Source organism: Lissotriton vulgaris, chromosome 7, assembly GCF_964263255.1.
Source record: "Lissotriton vulgaris chromosome 7, aLisVul1.2, whole genome shotgun sequence".
NCBI lineage: Eukaryota > Metazoa > Chordata > Amphibia > Caudata > Salamandridae > Lissotriton > Lissotriton vulgaris.
Window position 1 is genome coordinate 507,667,812 of NC_141695.1, and position 21,450 is coordinate 507,689,261.

Below are 21,450 nucleotides of genomic sequence, written 5' to 3' on the forward strand. Positions count from 1 at the left end.
ATATATATATATATATATTCACTGAAAAAAACCATAGGTTATAGACCATATATAGTTAGGAATTCGCATTTACAAAACCTTATTTTACTCACACAAAACCATTGAAATTCCATATATAGTTAGTTGCACTAACTATATATCGCGCACCCGCAATCCACTGCTGATGGTGTCACATATTACATCATTCATGACATGGTCAGTGACATCACTGATGACATCACTGATGACATCTCAAATGACATCACTGATGACATCTCAAATGACAACACTGATGACATCATTGATGACATCTCATTTGACATTACTGATCACATCACTGATGATATCATTCATGTGATAATACGATGAACCTCTTCAGACTCTAATATAACCTTAGATACAATCAGTGTAAACAGACACTCACAGACTGTCACTCATCCATGGAGTTACTCACACACCTAGTCAGTCATGCAAAGCATCAATCACACCTCCATTTCCTCAACTATACAGTTATACAAACTTTACTTATTCAAACATATACTAACACATATTTACTCTCTTATACAATCCCTGATACAAGTTCACAATGATCCATACAGCCACTCACACATTCACTGGCTCTTATGCACAGTTATTTATATATGTCAACTCTCACATGTACTGTGTTTTACATATGTACTTACTTTGACATGTAGCACTGAGATATCCATTCACTCACCAATACACTCATGCACACAGTCAACCGCCCATACAGCTGTTTCCACATGCACTTTTGAAACCATACATCTAGTGAATCAACTGCTCACACATCTATGCACAGAGTCATACACCTCCCAGCCACCCACACACACACTCAGTCTCCCATACAAATACTTGGGCAACCAATCAATAACCCATATAGTTACTCATATAGCTACTTATCAACACATGCAACAGTTTACAGAACAACAGACATAATGATGCACAACTTAAGACAGTTTAGTCACTAACCCATGCACTCAGTGAGACATATTTAATCACTCACTCATACAGTCAGTCATGCACCTACTAAATCCTTCATCCAGACACTTATACATCCACTCATTCTTCAATATGTAAGACATATTTTAACTTTACAGAAACATACAGTCACTGGATGTTGTCATCAGTGATGTCATCAGTGATGTCATTTGAGATGTCATCAGTTATGTCATCAGTGATGTCACTGACCATGTCATGAATGATGTAATATGTGACATCATCAGCAGTGGATTGCGGGTGCGCGATATATAGTTAGTGCAACTAACTATATATGGAATTTCAATGGTTTTGTGTGAGTAAAATAAGGTTTTGTAAATGCGAATTCCTAACTATATATGGTCTATAACCTATGGTTTTTTTCAGTGAATTTTCAAGGTTTTGTAAATGCTAATTCCTAACTATATATGGTCTATAACCTATTGTTTTTTCAGTGAATTTTCAAGGTTTTGTAAATGCTAATTCCTAACTATATATGGTCTATAACCTATGGTTTTTTCAGTGAATATATATATATATACATACATATATAAACATATATCATCTGTATATCTATATAAATACAAACATAAATGCATGCATACATATACTTATATGCATACAGATGCATGTTATTTACATGAAAGTTGAAAAAACACTAATAAAAGCAAAGCTAAAAAGCCACCTCATTACAAACAGAATGGCTTTAACTTAAACGAGGGCGAGATCTATTGCATTTTCAATGCTTGTTTACTTTGGTTCCATCAAGAAGGCATTCAGATGTGTCACACATTTGCCATAAATTCTGAATGTTAGCACTCTAGTTGCACATTAGATCACTGTAGTAAAGCTACTGCTCACCAGGGACGTCTGCTGCTGGTATTCAAAGTGCATGTTTCAGTCTGCATGTCAGAATTTTTTTAATGAAATAGAAGAGGATTTGAGAAGTCACTCAAAATGATCCCTAATTTTTCTTTCTGAAGCACTAATCATACTTTCTATGGCAAAATTAACCCCCTCATGTTGTTCCTTTTTAAATTGAGTGTTTTCAGACTTACCACTTCATTCCAATCAAGATGGCTTCTGGTGTGCCATACTTTTGTCATAAGTAAGACTGTTAGCGCTCTAGTTGTTCTTTAGAACACTCTGGGACTTTCTGTCATTGGGCTATACTTGGGGTACATCTGGGTGATATTTGGGCTACATTTAGGCTCTTTTGTCTCTGGTGGCCATCTTGGGAGACTGTATGTCAGAATTTGTTAATGAAATTGAAGAGGGTTTGAGAAGTCACTCAAAATGTGCCCTCATTTTTCTTTCTGCAGCACTAATCATAATTCATATGGCAAAATATACCCCCTCATTTTGTTCCTTTTTAAATTAAATGTTTTAAGAGTTACCACTTTATTCCAATCAAGATGGCTTCAGGTGTGCCATACCTTTGTAATAAGTAGGACTGTTAGCGCTCTAGTTGTTCTTTAGAACACTCTGGGACATTCTGTCATTGGGCTATACTTGGGCTACATCTGGGTGATATTTGGGCTACATTTGGGCTCTTTTGTCTCTGGTGGCCATTTTGGGAGACTGCATGTCAGAATTTTTTAATGAAATAGAAGAGGATTTGAAAAGTCACTCAAAATGTGCCCTAATTTTTCTTTCTGCAGCACTAATAATACCTTCTATTGCATAATATACCCCCTCATTTTGTTCCTTTTTAAATTAAATGTTTTAAGAGTTACCACTTTATTCCCATCACGATGGCTCCAGGTGTGCTATACCTTTGTAATAAGTAGGACTGTTAGCGCTCTAGTTGTTCTTTAGAACACTCTGGGACATTCTGTCATTGGGCTATACTTGGGCTACATCTGGGTGATATTTGGGCTACATTTGGGCTCTTTTGTCTCTGGTGGCCATTTTGGGAGACTGCATGTCAGAATGTTTTAATGAAATAGAAAAGGATTTGAGAAGTCACTCAAAATGTGCCCTAATTTTTCATTCTGCAGCACTAATCATACTTTCTATGGCAAAATATACCCCCTCATGTTGTTTCTTTTTTAAATTAAATGTTTTAAGAGTTACCACTTTATTCCAATCAAGATGGCTTCAGGTGTGCCATACCTTTGTAATAAGTAGGACTGTTAGCGCTCTAGTTGTTCTTTAGAACACTCTGGGACATTCTGTCATTGGGCTATACTTGGGCTACATCTGGGTGATATTTGGGCTACATTTGGGCTCTTTTGTCTCTGGTGGCCATTTTGGGAGACTGCATGTCAGAATGTTTTAATGAAATAGAAAAGGATTTGAGAAGTCACTCAAAATGTGCCCTAAATTTTCATTCTGCAGCACTAATCATACTTTCTATGGCAAAATATACCCCCTCATGTTGTTTCTTTTTAAATTAAATGTTTTAAGAGTTACCACTTTATTCCAATCAAGATGGCTTCAGGTGTGCCATACCTTTGTAATAAGTAGGACTGTTAGCGCTCTAGTTGTTCTTTAGAACACTCTAGGAGGCTGCAGTAGAACACAAAGGAATCAACTGACAGTCTCTGTCCTTGTTGGATGTACATGTTTTACTGAGAATGTCAGACTTCATTTTCACATGACTGAGAAAGATAATGTGAATTTACAGAAAATATGCTTTCAGTTTAGCTTATAGATCCCCTTCCAAACCACTGTGGGAAAATCATGAGATATTAGTTTTCTTTCAAACAATATTCATGATATCACAGCAGAAGGTTTTTTTCACATGGTAAAATCACCTTAGAACCCACCACAATTCCTAAAACGAGTATGGTACCATCAACAAATGATTTATAATGCAACTAAAGTCCTAAAACCCTCTATTAACTACAATGCTTTTTAATGAGGTGCTATCATGTATATTGGTCCCAAGATGGCTGCCAACACTTCTTGGATGAAGTGCTGACAGTTAATCAGATCAGATGTGTGGTTAGGCTCCGCCCAGATATATATCTTTTTTTGAACCTAAATTACTCAAAATCCACTGGAGCACATATATTGAGACCTAGCAAAGGCACATCGGGCTAACAGTCCCTACAATTTGCAAATCGTGCAAATCCATTCAGCCGTTCGAGCTAAAAGTGAGGCCAACCGCCCTATGGAAATTAACATGGGAAAAACGCGTTTTGGGACCCCCCTTTTTTCTCGGCCCCACCTTGATGAAACCCCCCCAAATTGTCAGGGGCTGCTCAGAAACAAAATGTTCCATTTTCCTGAAAATTTCAGCCAATTCCGTCCACAAACGCCAAAGTTATTAGACATAGAATTTTCAAAAATCCCATAGAGAAAAAATCCTAACTATATATACCTACTGGCGACCGCCAGTAGGTAATATATATATATATATATATATATATATATTCACTGAAAAAACCATAGGTTTCACACCAGTTATAGTTAGGAATTAGCATTTAAAAAACCTATTAAATTCACTGAAAAAACCATAGGTTTGACCCCAGTTATAGTTAGCTGGAAATTTTACTGATATAAAACCATTGAAATTCACACGTTATAGTTAGTCGGACTCACTATAACTTGCGCGTGCAATGCACTGCTGATGACATCACATATTACATCACTCATGACATGGTCAGTGACATCACTCATGACACCATCCTTGTGACATAGTGACAGACCTCCTTTCACTATAATGTAACCCTTGAGACACATATTCAAAAATAGAAACTGAAATTTTTAAAAAAATGGAGATACCTATATCAGTTACAACAAGCAATTCAGTAATTCCACTATCTATATACACATCCACTCATTCACCAATAGTTTTATATAGTCACTCATACATATACTCACTCATCATATGAAGTGATACACCTATACATCCTGTTACACACCGACATTCATCCAAAAGTTACTCACACACATATTCACACGTGCAAATAAACTATTGGACATCCATTTATTTGAATATAGAGTTATACACACACTTCCACCTTACTTCTATTTAAAATTACACATATTTATTCTCTTAAACAATCACTTATAGAAACACATACTTATTTAAACAGGAACTCTTACAATCTCTTACTCTCACATATACTCACTTATATACATCAATATTCATATATACTAGATTAAAACATATGTAGTTACTGATAAAGACACTAGTGAGACAGTCATTCACTCACTAACAAACACATATAGACACTCATCCACCCATACAGTCCTGTACATATGCTGTCTTCAAAACACATAGAAACAGAGAGTCAGTCACTCATGCATCTATGTGCTAAGTAATACCCCCACCAAACCATATAGACACTCATACTGATACTAAGAGAAACATCTAATAACCCATATACATACGCATGTAGCTACTTACCAACACATGTAGCCACTTATACACAAAGTAAAACACTAATATATATATTTAAATATTTAAACATTACTCACTAATATTTACTTTTTCAGAAAGGCACATATTCACTGGATGGTGTCATCAGTGATGTCATGAGTGATGTCACTGACCATGTCATGAGTGATGTAATATGTGATGTCATCAGCAGTGCATTGCACGCGCAAGTTATAGTGAGTCCGACTAACTATAACGTGTGAATTTCAATGGTTTTATATCAGTAAAATTTCCAGCTAACTATAACTGGGGTCAAACCTATGGTTTTTTCAGTGAATTTAATAGGTTTTTTAAATGCTAATTCCTAACTATAACTGGTGTGAAACCTATGGTTTTTTCAGTGAATTTCATAGGTTTTTTAAATGCTAATTCCTTTCTATATCGAGTTTGTATCCTTTTTTTTTTTACAATTTGCTGTTTTTTTGTAAGTATTCTTTTTTTTATATATTTTTTTTTTTTGCGCTCTTGGTGCGCGCTCCGAGAAGCTTTCAGCTAAGCGCTCCCGTAAGCTTTCCGGTGAGCTTAGCAGAAAGCGCACCCGGAGCGCTATTGTCGCTCGTGAAAAAAAATATGAATGAAAAGATAATAATAATGCAAAACTTTTCGTACTATACAAATAAAATCAGTTTTTTTTAATAAGGAAAATGATTATGCATTTCTGTAAAAGTTTGATGACATCACTTCGGCGCGCAACGTAAGTGCCCTCGGAAGCGCCTACGCTCGCGCCTCGTAAACGCACGCAGAAGCGCCTACGGTCGCGTCATATGTGCGCCCCGGAAGCGCCTCAAATCGCGCCGCGTAAACGCACCCGGAAGCGCCTACGATCGCGCCACGTTTGCGCCCCGGAAGCGCCTCCGCTCGCGCCGCGTAAACGCACCGGAAGTGCTCCGAAGCGCGCAGCGTAAGCGCGTCGGGTCATGTGACCCTAAAATAACACTTTTCATTGGTTGCTAACAGTTTTTTTTACAAAGAATGAAATCCCCACCCATTTCCTTCACTATTGCTTTGTACTTGGAGAGAGCAAGAGCTGTTCTGTGTACTATCTTCATCTCCTACTTTCCTGATCTACAGCAATGGCTGCAAGAGAGTCATCCAGCAGTGATTCAGATGCATTTGTAGATGAGGACCCTCCTACGGAGAAGAAAAAAATCCATTTCATCTGGAAATTTTATAACATCCCTGAAGGTGAAAAAAAAGTCAACGCTCCAAAAGTAACCTGCAAAATATGTGGGAGTACTTTATCCAGAGGCAATCCTCTGAAAAAATATAGTTTTGGTAATGCCAATTTAATCAGGCATGTCAAAAGAAGACACCCAAACAACTTTGCGAGGGAGAGTGTCAGAGACCTGGCACGGAAATTACCCACAGATGGCGGCAGCACCTCCACTGGTGGAGCAACACCTTCGGGACCATCCCGTAGAAGAATGGTCCCTAACATACAGCCAGAGTTTGCAGGCATCAAATTTCTGTGCACGGAGTGTAACGAACTGCTCTGCTATGGGGAGCAGAGTGTTGAACTTATTGCCCTAAAGAAACAGCAACACCGCTGCCCTGACAGTCCCTAAATTTTCACATTTTTTTGCTCCTGTTGAGCCGTTTTTGAATTCCTGTTTTTTGTTTTTCCCTTGACAAAAATCCAAAAAAATTATAAAATTGTTTTAAAAAGCCAAAAAAAGTTCAAAAAGTTCAAAAAACACAAAAAAATATAAAACAACAAAAAGAAGAAAAAAAAAAGTTCTTTTCAGAACTACCTCTAATTTATAAAAAAATGCATTTTTTTGTGAAAAAAATCTGTCATTTTTTTTCTCCTTAGTACGCTCCTCAGTAAGCTCCCCGGTACGCGTACCGGGTGCGCCCCCCGCGGAAATCGAAAAAAAATAATTTTTTTTTGAGGCCCCGCGGGGCCCTTTAATGGCCCCCACATCAAAACTAGGGGGTCAGAGGGGGTGTACTCTTCCCCCTTATTGTCATTTCCCCCTTTCTTTTAGCCACCTCTTGTGTCTCGATTTTACCGAGACACAAGATGGCGGCCGCTCCAGACTGTTTAGAATGTTTACAGACAACTGAGATCCAATCAGCTTCCTGCGCGCAAGTCGCGTGTCGCGCCTCGAGCGCTCTCCGGTGCGCGCACCGGAGCGCGGCTATAGATATATATATTTTTTTGAACCTAAATTACTCAAAATCCACTGGAGCACATATCTTGAGACATAGCAAAGGCACATCGGGCTACCAGTCCCTACAATTTTGCCAAGTTTGGTGGAAATCCATTCAGCCGTTCGAGCTAAAAGTGAAATCGACCGCCCTATGGAAATTAACATGGGGAAAACGCGTTTTGGGACCCCCCTTTTATCTCGGCCCCCGCTTGACGAATCCCCCCCAAACTTTCAGGGAAAGACCGGACCGCCATGAGACCATTTTCCTGAAAATTTCAGGCAGATTCGTCAACCGGCGCCAAAGTTATTCAAAATAGAATGTTGAGATTTAACATTGAAAATTATCCTAACTATAACTACCTACTGGCGACCGCCAGTAGGTAATATATATATATATATATATATATATATATATATATATATATATATATATATATATATATATATATATATATATATATATATATATACATAACCTAGGTCGCCAGTAGGTAGTTATAGTTAGAACCAACTTCCCATAGGAAGAGCATTTTTTGTTTTGCTTATAACTTTGGCATCAAGGGGGGGGAGATAAAAGGTGGGTCCCATAATGTGTTTTCTACATGTTAATTTCCATAAGAAATTTTAGACAAGGCTACAGGTCGAATGGGTGAACAGGATCACCCCAAATTTGGCAGGGGGAAGGGTCTAGGTGTAGAAAATACACTTTTGTTTATTTGGAGTAAATCCGTTCAGTAGTTTTGGAGAAATATCAAAATTTACAGATATCGATATTCGGGAATTCTGCCATCTGACTGGCTGAGACGTTACAAGCACAAGCTTGCTGCTTATTTGTTGCGAGCGCTGCGAGCGGTTGCAACTAGGAAATGTTGACCGCCATTTTGTGATTCCTTTGAAGCGAGTAAGGGGAAAAAAGGGCGAAAAAAGTAGGAAAGGAGGGTAGGAGCACTGTAACCTCTGTGGGGGAGTGCGAAGCAAAGTAGTCACACCTACCGCTCTGAAAGTAAGGTGTTGCTCAGAGTGACATGGTGCTGAGATGATATGCTGCTACACTCGGGTATGAAACCGAGAGCCTAAACCAAACCGTAGGCTCATTGCTGTAAAGTGATGTACTCTGGTCTTTGTAGCATATGTGTGCAAGGAGTGTTAGTAGGTGTTTATACCATGCAGGGAGTGGGAAGCGAACTACTGACCACTACCATGTGTTTATACTATACCGGAACTGAAGAACTCACGCCTATTGGTGTGAAGACTCAGTGATCAAACCGAGCTGATTGCTGTAAAGTGATGGGCTCTGGGCGCTGTAGGATACTAGCTGCTGTAATATAACTGTGTAAGTAGTGTTAGTATGCATTTATAGTATATAGGGAGTGGGTAGCAAATTACTTTCTCCTACTGGTCTGAAGACTTGGGGATTAAACCGTGAGCCTAAATCAGGAGCTCATTGCTGTAAAGTGATGTGCTCTGGGCGCTGTAGTATCCATCTGGAAGTAGTGTTAGTTTGCGTTTATATAATACAGGGAGTGGGAAGCAAACTACTCACCCCTACTGGTCTCAAGACTCCTGGATGAAACCATGAGCTCATTGCTATAAATTCATGTGCTCAGTGTAGTATTCCAATGTAAGTCATAGTAGAATGTTAGTATGTAATTCTACTGGAATGTAAGTATGTAATGTTATAATGTAGTGCTGTCATGAGGGGAACCTTGGGGAGTTTGTACGCAGTACTGGAGAAGACCGCTGCCTTGCTGTCTGGTCCTGATGGTGGGTGTTTAAGGTGTCTTGTTTTCCTGCAATAAATCCAGTTATCGAATCCACTGCTATCTGCCTCTTTACTACATAAATTTGGCGATGAGCGGGAGAAGGAAAAAAAGGCAGCACTCACCCATATTTCAAAGTTGCTTGCATTATGATGAAGACCCTGTTTTCTTTGTGTAGCTGTTTCTACGGTAGACAGTCAAAATATCGAGTTGTTAATGTCGATGTACCATAATATCGAGTCCAAAATATCGATGGTACGAAATGTCGAAAACAAAAATATCGTCGTAGAAAATATCGATTTATGTGTGTGTTAAAAATATCGAAGACATGAATGTCGAAATCAATAATATCGATGGTGAAAATATCGATTGTCAAAAATATCGATATGTTAAAGTGATGTTTTAAAGTATGTTAAGTAATGATTTATTTATATGTTGTTTATATATAAGATCATTTTTATATATAATTTTATTATTTTTAGTAAGAAGTCTAGGAGCGGGATGTAGAGTTTATAGGGGATAAGGGTGGGTAGTGTATTAAAAAAGTATAGTGTAAATATGGAATAATAAATTTCGCATTTGAAGTAAATTTATAAATTTGCGAAATTTTTATCAAAATATTTATAAATGCGAAATTTTATATAAAATTATTGAGTATTGTTAAATTATTTCTTCTTTGATTTTGGATATATATTAATAAATGGTGTAAATATATCTAAATATTTATTTTTTTACTAAATAATTGTATATTAATGTTAGGAGCGGGATGTAGAGTTTATAGGGGATAAGGGTGGGTAGTGTTTTAAAAAAGTATAGTGAAATTGTAAAATTTTAAATTTCGCATTTACTTTAGATTTCAAAATTTCGATATTTATAAAAATTGTTTGGGAGTAGTCGAAATTTGAACGAAATTTAGGGAGTACATTAAACATTATGAATAATTTTTGTGTATGTACAAAAAAGATTTTTACATAATGAAAATATTACATTACATATTTATATTATTTTTACTATAAATTTAGGAGCGGGATGTAGAGTTTATAGGGGATAAGGGTGGGTAGTGTTTTAAAAATATATAGGGTAATTATATAAATTAAAATTTCGCAATTTCATATAAATTTGCGAAATTTAAAAAATTAAAATTAATATTTCGATATTTGCGAAATGATATCGATTTTATTCGAATATAGTATTTATTTTTTAAGTTTGCTGTTGTTTATGTACTAAAATATATTTGTAATTATACTATTTTCATATATTTTCTGAAAATATTTGACTAATTATGTTATGAGTGGGATGTATATTTTCAAGGGGATAAGGGTGGGTAGTGTATAAACAAAGTATACTCTAATTATAGAATTAAAAATTTCGCCTTGTATTTCATTTTAGTTTCGAATCGAAATTTTATATAAATATTATTAAAATACGAAATTATGAACACTATTATGTTGTTGTTCTAATTTGAGGTATTTTGTGTATGTAGTAAAAAGAATCAAAAATATATCATGTAGTAGATATTAAATAAATAAATGTATCATATTTTTAGGAGTGGGATGTAGAGTTTATAGTAGGTCAGGGTGGCTAGTTTTATCAAAGGTACATTTTTTGCGTTTAGGGTCTTGTTTTTGTGTATGTGCGAAGGGGTATTTTAACTGTTCAGGGTCAGTTTTTGGTTTGTGTGTAAAGGGGTAGTTTTAGGTTTCAGGCTCAGTTTTTAGTTTGTGGGTAAAGGTGTTTTGTCAGGTTTCAGGGTCAGTTTTTAGTTTGTGGGTAAAGGTGTTTTGTGAGGTTTCAGAGTCAGTTTTCAGTTTGTGGGTAAAGGGGTATTTTTAGGTTTCTGGGTCAGTTTTTAGTTTGTTGGTGAAGGGGTTATGTTAGGTTTCAGGGTCAGTTTTTAGTTTGTGGGTAAAGGGGTATTTATAGGTTTCAGGGTCAGTTTTTAGTTTGTTGGTTAAGGTGTTTTGTCAGGTTTCAGGGTCAGTTTTTAGTTTGTGGGTAAAGGGGCATTTTTAGGTTTTAGGGTCAGTTTTTAGTTTGTGGGTAAAGGTGTTTTGTAAGGTTTCAGGGTCAGTTTTTAGTTTGTGGGTAAAGGGGTATTTTTAGGTTTCAGGGTCAGTTTTTAGTTTGTTGGTAAAGGAGTTTTGTGAGGTTTCAGAGTCAGTTTTCAGTTTGTGGGTAAAGGGGTATTTTTAGGTTTCTGGGTCAGTTTTTAGTTTGTGGGTAAAGGAGTTTTGTGAGGCTTCAGAGTCAGTTTTCAGTTTGTGGGTAAAGGGGTATTTTTAGGTTTCTGGGTCAGTTTTTAGTTTGTGGGTAAAGGTGTTTTGTGAGGTTTCAGAGTCAGTTTTCAGTTTGTGGGTAAAGGGGTATTTTTAGGTTTCTGGGTCAGTTTTTAGTTTGTGGGTAAAGGAGTTTTGTGAGGCTTCAGAGTCAGTTTTCAGTTTGTGGTTAAAGGGGTATTTTTTGGTTTCTGGGTCAGTTTTTAGTTTGTTGGTGAAGGGGTTTTGTCAGGTTTCAGGGTCAGTTTTTAGTTTGTGGGTAAAGGGGTATTTTTAGGTTTCAGGGTCAGTTTTTAGTTTGTGGGTAAAGGTGTTTTGTAAGGTTTCAGCGTCAGTTTTTAGTTTGTGGGTAAAGGGGTTTTGTGAGTTTTCAGAGTCAGTTTTCAGTTTGTGGGTAAAGGGGTATTTTTAGGTTTCAGGGTCAGTTTTTAGTTTGTGGGTAAAGGGGTTTTGTGAGGTTTCAGGGTCAGTTTTTTGTTTGTGGGTGAAGGGGTATTTTTAGGTTTCAGGGTCAGTTTTTTATTATAGGGGTACAGGGAAAACATAAATTAAGATTATTTTTAAATTAAAATTATTATATTAAATTAATTTTAATGCGATTACATTATTAATTTTTAAACATTTCATTTTTTATAGTAATTAATTAATATTTAATGTCCTGCAGTTACTTAAATTAATTGTTAATTGGTGTTGGAAGAGTAAATTTAATATGTTCTGTGTTCTGCACTTACTCTAATTAAATGGTGATTGAATTTCTAATTGTAAATTAATTACTGTTTTTGAGAAGAAATTACCGAAAGAAAATGGTTATTGGAGTCGGAATATTTAAAATTTAATTATGTGTATTTCAAAAATTGATATTATATGTATATGGGTGTATGAATAATAATTTTTATAACTTCAGTGTATAGTATGTTATTTATTTACATGTGGTATATAGAAATAGATATAACATTACACTTATAATACATTTGCAAAAATTCATAAAAATGATTTTGTCATAGGTAATACAAAATAATGACACCAGTTTTCTTTCCAGTAAATTTTTTTATTCAACACTTGAAATATACGAACATATATACATTTTATTAAGCTATGTTTGGTATACATATAAAAAAAATGGAGGACAATGTCTTTTTATTAATCACATTTTATAGTAATTTTCTTGACAAGTACTTTTAATTTGTAGAGAAAAAATGGTTAGTTCACATAATGTAATGTATGATATTATACATACATAATACTATTATTGTTTCTTAATAAAACATCAACATGTGTAATGAAAAACATAAGTCACTAATTTTTAATACATATAGTGATATACTGATGATGATATTAACATATGAACACTTTTAAAATTATAATATAATATAAATATCCTAATTAGAACATGGACATCATCATCAATGATTCTTTTAACATTACAATATTCTTATGTATGATTATTATTATTAATAAATACGTTTTAATAATAACAATTTTCACATATTAGTCATATTGTAAACATTTAAATCTGATAAACAAAAACAATATTACACATTTAGTTATATAATAATTTTAATAAATATTACATTAAATATTTTTATTTTTTTGTACTTAATGTAATAAATATTAAAAGTATGTAATATATAATTAATATACAGGCAAATACATTTTATATTCACAATATACTATACAATTTTTATAACATTACACATAATTTCGAGCCATATTTATAACAATAATCGACATTTATTGTAGTTCTTTTCACAGTTACATATAATTTGGATCGTTTCTTTTGTAACCACTCTTTGTCTTTTTGCGTTATTTTGGTAAATGGAAAGTCGCGGTTGGAAACAGATTCACTTTTGAGTAGGTACGAATCTACTTTTATATTGTTAAAGTATTGTAAATTATAATTAAAGGTTATATTTTGGTATTTTGGGGTTGAGAATTAAAGTATGACTATTTACATATAATGGAGTGGAATCAATACGTATTTTCGGTCACGCATTTTTGAGCCATTTAAAATAGTTGGAGTTAATGAGTATGTGGTATAATTTAATGAAATTATAAATTAATAGGAATATTATCTTTAAATATTCTGGGATATTCGTTAGTGTTATGTCGGTGGGATTGTTTAGCTGTTTTTTTTTCTCGTATTTTGAAACAGCTATTTCCGTTTCCGATAATTTTTTTTTAAGGGAAAGGAAGTGTGTTTCAGTTGTTAGAACGGAGATGATTTACATTCTGCCTTTATATTTTGAGTTCGGTGATATATTTATCACACTTTAAGATAACAGTCGTTATTGTAAATGGCATTTAAATAGTCGTTTAATTTGGATGATGGATAGTTTTTGCAGAGTTAAAGAAAACATAATTAATGAATCGTTGGATTAAGTGTTTGATATTTACACATTGTATTGTCGGATAAAGGATTATCTTTATGATGTTCTATTTAAAGGTAAGTTATAAATTTATGTTCTTTTATTTGGATGGAAGCAGTTTTTAAAAACAAATATTGTGATATAATAATATATTTATTTAGTCTTTTTAGAATAGTGTTAAAAAATAAATTAGACTAAATAAATATTTTTTATTATATTAAAATATGTGTTTTTTTAAATTAAGGATATTGTTTGATCTCTATCAATTAATTTAGTTATAGCAATTAGTTCAATGTTTTGGCTATCATTTTTAAATATTCCAGTCCTCTTGTTGTAGGATATAGTTGGACTTGCTGTTGTAGATATAAATACATTTGAGCAGTTTGTCTAGAGAGTTTTGGTTTCAGTTGTATGACTGATTGCTGCATACGTAGTTCCTGAAAGCTTTGCTCTTTTTGTATAGCTGAGACTAGCTTGTGTAATGTGGGTGTTGTACGTCCAGTAGAAGAGAGGAAGGCATTGTGCCAACCTTCAACAGCATTGTTCGTTTTTGCTTCTTGGTTGAGTGTTGGTAGATAGACATTCCACCAGGGAATTGCAAATTTTGGCTGGCGTCTGTGGCCTGACCTATGTAGTCTTCCTACCCAGTTGTCCTCAAAGTAATCTAAAAGTGGGGCAAGTCTTTGCTCATTTTGGGTGTAGAAAGGACTTTCAATTAACAAATTGTAATGTTCGGCCACATCAGTTACTGGTACATATGCCAGAGCAATGAGATGTTTGATCTGGTATGCAAAATTTATATTTGTTGCATACTCAACACTAAGGGCAGATTTTTGTAAATGTCTCCAGAGACATTGATTGAAATTAAAATAACATCCTTGAATGGATGTGTGTGGGTACGTTTTCAAAATAGAATTAATCATAGCTTGCTCGAAGTCTATGATGATTTTCATTGGGAAGTAGTCAGAACTTTGTTCCTTTATTTTTTGTAAGATTTCAGAGTAAGTAGTGGCTTGTTTGTTTGGTAATAAACAATATATGAAGGGGATACAGGTATTATGATATTGCCCATGAATTGTGTATAACTGGTAGAAAGGTTTTGGGCATATAGAAAAAGTACCATCCATCATCCAAGTAGTACTTTCAGTTAATTTTTTTATATTGTTATTAGTTGCAAACATGATTATTCTTTTGTCCTTGCTATGATTGTCATAAAATATAAATGGCTCCTCATTATGAGTAATTACAAGCTCTGGCGGAATTATGACTTCTTCAAAAGTTTTTGGAGTTGGTATATTGGGTCTACTTGCTTTTTTGGTTCTTGCTATTGTTCTTTTAATGGTAGCAATAGATGGTAGCTGACCTCTTGCTTCTTTGGGAACTTTAGGTAGTAATTCTTTCAGAATTACGTTGGTAGGTAATTCTGATCTGGTACTGAATTCCTTGATATTTTCAAGAGTGGATCTCACTTCTATTTCGGAGATGTTTGGTGGGTGATTATGTTCAGTGGTATTTATAACACTAGTTTCCCTTGTTGTAGCACGGCCATAGCATTTATTGGAGTAATATTTTGTACACTTCCAATTCACTTTAAGGTCTTTTTGTTTCTCTTGAGTATAAATGTAGCCCATATAGCATAACAAAAATTTCCCTTTCTGAGAAGTAATAAATCTTGCATCATCAGTCATTCTTTACTTCTGGTATCTAGAAAAGTTAATATACAAATATTAATACAATATGAAATGTATAAAAGATTTTAAATAAAGCTAGTATTCTTCTAGTAATTTACTTACCAACAGTAATGTTCTATTTATCGAAAGTAGATGCTTGTTCAGTTAGATGTTGTTCTTGTATTGCCACGGTCTGTTGAGAAATAATTAAGTATGTTATAGGAAAATTTACCACTTTTTTGCTTGGTAACTTATTTTTTATGTTATAATGTCTCTAAAAATAGTTTTGTTTATTGAATGTAAAAAGAGAAATTTCCAAGATTATACTAACAGATGCATAAAAAGAGTCATTTTTATTTCTAGTACATTCTATAGAGTTTATAAAGACTAGTTATGTTTTATTTATGAACTTACCAAGAGAATTATAGTAGTAGCAGAATGTTTGTTCTTTGATGTGAATTATCTGTTTTCTGTACCTTTGAGTTCTGTTTAGAGAGAAAGATGATGAAAATTACTAATGCGTTTATATGTAATATAAATAATACACATTTGTTATAAAGCATTGTTACTTAATTGCTAAAATGAATCGGGGATGATACATGTATTATGAGTAAAAGCACAAAAAACATATTTAAGAACAGGAAGATTATACCAACAGATGCATAACAAGAGGCATTTTATTTCTAGTACATTGCATAGAGTTTATAAAGACTAGTTATGTTTTATTTATGATCTTACCAAGAGAATTATAGTAGTAGCAGAATGTTTGTTCTTTGATGTGAATTATCTGTTTTCTGTACCTATGTGTTCTGTTTAGAGAGAAAGTTGATGAAAATTACTAATGCGTTTATATGTTATATAAATAATACACATTTGTTATAAAGCATTGTTACTTAATTGCTAAAAAGAACCGAGGATGACACATGTATTATGAGTAAAAGCACATTAAAACATATTTAAGAACAGGAAGAAAATATTTTTTACACAGCATTGTAACTTTTTTTTCCAAAAAATTCTGCCAGCACAGTATGTATTAAGATTTACAGGCTAAGAAACAAAGTATAGAGTTTTAAATTAGGCCAATAGTTGGCTAAGAACGCTAAGTAAATGTTAAACATATGTAGATACCTTTTTTAAATGTAAAGTGTCCTGTATCTTGAAGTTGAAGTATAACTTGATTTGTTTGTAGAGTCTGTTTAAAGGTAAAGTACATAAAGAAATAACAAATTAGGTTACAAATCTTGGTCTATAATTAATAGACAAAAAAATTAGAATTTATTAACAGAGTTATATGATTACTTACTTGTAGTTTTAGGACGAATTTTCTTGAAGAGGAGAATATAGATGGTGCTCCCAAAATTGGCAGTATGTGGTCACGAAGAATATTTCCTGCAACTTGTATGGCTGTTTGTGATTGGTTTATATAGTCTATGTGTAATTAAGTTTGCCATCTGATTGGTCAGATATGTAAAGACGAGTTACTATTGGTTAGTTTGAATTTTTTTTAAGTAAAACATTTAAGATATATCTTCTTATATAGTTTATGTTAAGGAATTAAAATGATATATTTATGTAAAATAAAAGTCTTGTTATAAATAAAGTTTATGTAAAATGAGTACTAAGTATTAAATAAGTATGTTTACAAAGAGTTTATATACAAATTGCGTCAGTTAGCGAAAACATAATATTGTACACTAAATGTTACTTAATAATTTGAAAATACATTAGTGAAGTCATTAGAAATGTGTGTATTACTTAGAGAATAGATTTATTGGTGTTATATATAAAAAAAGGAGTATAATTTAGCTATCGATATTTTGATATTGACGAAAATAGTGCTATCGAAATTTTTGTATTCGATATTATTGTAGTGTGGTATATGTAGTATTGAGCGTCGATATTATGGTAATCGAAAATAATGCTAACGATATTTCTGTAGACGATATTTTTGTGCATCGATATAGTTTGCTCGATATTTTTGTAGTTTACATGTTAAGTATAGGGTGTCGATATTAGTGCTATCGATATTAGAGACTCGATGTTATCGTAGGTCGATTTTTTGGAAATCGATATTCTGTCAGTGATTCGTTTCTACTCATCCCAGGTTCATCAGCTCATTAAACTATGTCATCCAACCTCTGATAAGATTTATATTTTTAGATTTTGCGCTTCCTCTGTCTCTTCACAACACTCTAGTCTCTGTACTTCACGGGTGTAAGTAGTGTTAGTATGCGTTTATACTAACCAATGCATCATGGTCCTAGGGAGCGCGACCGCCCGGGTGCAGCTCATACAATGTCCTGAGGTGTGCATCCGCGGGTCATTTATATTTGCTATTAGAGGGTGGGTGCATGGCTTCCACCATGTGATATCAAATCCTTGTTTGACTAGTTGAAGCGAGAGGAGGAAAACCTTGTATCGCTGTAATAGAGCGGATCAGAATGGTAAAAATGTAGAAAAAAAAATGGGGTCTCACTTGTTGATTTAAATGAGGCTCCTAGTGGGTAATGTTCTGTAGCTTATCTTATTATTATATTGCGGGGTCTCTGTAGGACTTGGAATTTTATGTCACGTTTCCCAGCCTAGGCGATCGTCACCTTCCCGGGTACTGTTAACTAATTGTTTTAGGGGCTTGGAAGCCAACTGAAGTCCGGGGATCTCCACCCTCCGGGGCTTTACTTAAATATGCAGGGTGGGCCTCGGCGGTCCCTTAAGCTGCGATGGTCCTAGGCAGTGCCTTATTGATTCTGTAATTACACGGGCAGTACTCATGGTGTTATATAGTGATACACGCATAGAAACCTTGCAGTTGAAGAATTACGCAGGCTTCATTTATGTAATACCCTGTTGGTTTATATTTGGTAAGTGCACCGCGAAATTACAAATGTTTTCCCTCATAACCTCCTATAAATAGACGATTTTCACAATAAACTACAGACAAGTGTTGTCAGAAAAAGAAGACCTATACACTCACTCATTTGTTGGGAAAAAAACCTTTATTAAAACAACACAAATAAATGGAAATACAGGTTTATTAAAACAAACAACAGTATAACATGAATTGATTGTTACTGTGGGACTTCTCCGGAAGCAGCATACAAAACATGAAAGACAAAAATTAAACATAAGTAAGTGTGCCATGTGGAATAGGAAAAGAAAGGTAGTCCGAATGAAAGAAAGATAGTGAGAATGAGAGGGAGAGGGAGTGGCTGGAAAGGAGAAGGGGAATGAGAGTCAAAAGAACAGAGGGAGGAGACAAAGCATCGACCTACTGCACCCAGCCCTCATTGTTTACGTCCTGTAACCTGTTTATCTCGGACACTGGGGTCCGCGAGAAATAGTATGGTCCAGCAAGTCCTTAAATTGAAACATATCAATGAGGCCTTAGATTACATTATTAGCTATGGGAACATTGCTTGCCTTTACCCGTGCACCCAGGGTGCTGCACCCCAGTACCTTCCCCGCACTGTGCTCAATTGTAGGTCTTGTGCACCGAAGTTTCAATGCTCACTTGCCACCACCGGTGTGTCCAACGACATGCCGGTGCAATCTCCAAGTCTGGGGTACTTTTGTAGGGTGGAGAACAGGTCTCCGGTCGGGGACAGTGTCTTGATACCACGATGGAAGGCGTCAGAACGCCAAGGGCATCATTACGGGGTGAGCACCGGCTCTGCCTATTTTTCGGTCAATTAATTCAGTGTCTGAAAAGGGAGAAATACATTAAAGGTGAAAACGTGTGGAGGTAAATGAAGAATTAATTCACGCTTAATAGAAAACACCAGTTGAGTGCATCCTTCGTTTTTGAAGTATGGTCTACCAACTGTTAGTGGTAATCGTGGTTCAAAGAGGAGTTAGAGTGCACGACAATACACAAGGTTAAATAATAATAAGTTGTACCAAGGTACACATACAAAGAAACAGAGCGTATGTTAGAAGCATAATGTGCACTTGCAGTGGCGGGAGCCCTTGTGCATGTTCACTTGGTAATGAGCTCACTACAGTGCCCTCAAAGCCAAAGCCATGTGTCAGTAGGGCAGCGCTGCCCCCTGGCTCAGGCCTATAGCACGGTCCAGCAGGTCCTTAAAATGAGACAGACATGTGACTGAATGACGTCAGAGATCACATCATTACGCACATCAACATCGCTTTTTCACACCTGTGCACCCAGGCTGATGCAGTCAACCCCTCCCGCAGCACTGTGCTCAACACATGTCAGTAGGGCTGCGCTGCCCGCTGGCTCAGGCCCACTGTATGGTCCAGCAGGTCTTTAAAGGGGGACAAAGATGTGACTGAATGAGGTCAGAGATCACATCATTACGCAGGGCAACTTCGCTTTTTCACACCTGGGCACTCAAGCTGATGCAGCCCACCCTCCCACAGCACTGCGCTCAATTGGAGCCGCTGCCCACCCAGGCCCCACTGCTCACCTGCTGTCATTGTTGTGTGTGCAAACACTACAGGCAGCAGTGTTCACAATTCAGTTGCTGTGTTGATTGTAGGATGGTGTACACCTCATGGATCCCTCTGGAAACACAACGGTCAGTAGGGTTCACAATTTAGAACCAGTGTTGATTACCAGGATGGTGTACACCTCATGGATCCCTATTTTTTATTGCACATTGTGATATGCGAAGTAGATGCTGCCATATCACCTTAGGGCGGAATATGCAAACACAACAGGTGAGAGACCGAATGTGGATCAATGTCACACACTCAACCCAGTCCAAAGATCTGGGCCCAAATCCATCGTTATTTTGCACTCCACACCACCCTGGGTTAGACAATGGCGATATGCAAATCAGCTCTGACCCTGTGCCCCATGGGAACAGTCCAGTCCGAACTACAAAAGCCATGTCCTTCCCAGAACGGAATCAAGCATCCGAGGACCGGACCGGTTTCGAGGTAACACCTCTCATCAGCCCGGCTAGCTTGACTCCAGTGGTGTGGAGTGCCTGGGACCCACGTCTGGGCATCCCCAGCGCACTTAGGGCGGAATATGCAAACACAACAGGTGAGAGACCGAATGTGGATCAATGTCACACACTCAACCCAGTCCAAAGATCTGGGCCCAAATCCATCGTTATTTTGCACTCCACACCACCCTTTGTATGGAAGTATTGGGACATGTGGCTTCATCATTATCCTATTTATACGTACCCAAAGTGGGATGTGCTTGTTTATGCCAGGCAAACATAGGGGTGTGAATATTTGTTCCGGGGATCTGGGCGTTGTTCAGTTCCTGTCTTGCCAGGCAGTGTACTAGTGTGTGTTTCTTTTGCAGTTTTGACATTGCAGAATGTACAATTTTCATTAATGTAGCATTTATGGGGAGGGGGCAACTATCGCTAATGAGATGCTGTTCGAAAAGATTGAATAGCGAACATCACATTTCGTTGTCAAGGTTGTGGACATGCGCAGGCATGTATGTCAATGGTGTGTGATAATATTGAAAGTGTTGCTATGGCAAAGCAACACATGTGAATGCACTCGGATGGAGGGAGGATCAGCAGTGAGGCTATGTCATACACAGTGATAACGCTCATTACAGTCAAGCAATATATGTCAAACGTGAATCTTAAAGTCTCACATCTAACACACTACTATATTGGTAAAGCCTGACAGCGTACAGCAATACAAATCTACACATTACTGTTTACTGCTTGTCACATGTGATCTAGGATGTGCACTCTGCCTGTGGCTGATGATACTTCTCAGAGCCACTAATACCCAGGCCGAAGGGCAGGACAATATTGTGCACACACACACACACCAGGGGCAAGGTGTAACGCACATTTGTTTTTTGATGTAACGTTTGAGATGCATGGCCATCACTCGTGGAAGGCTAATGTACAGGCCATGA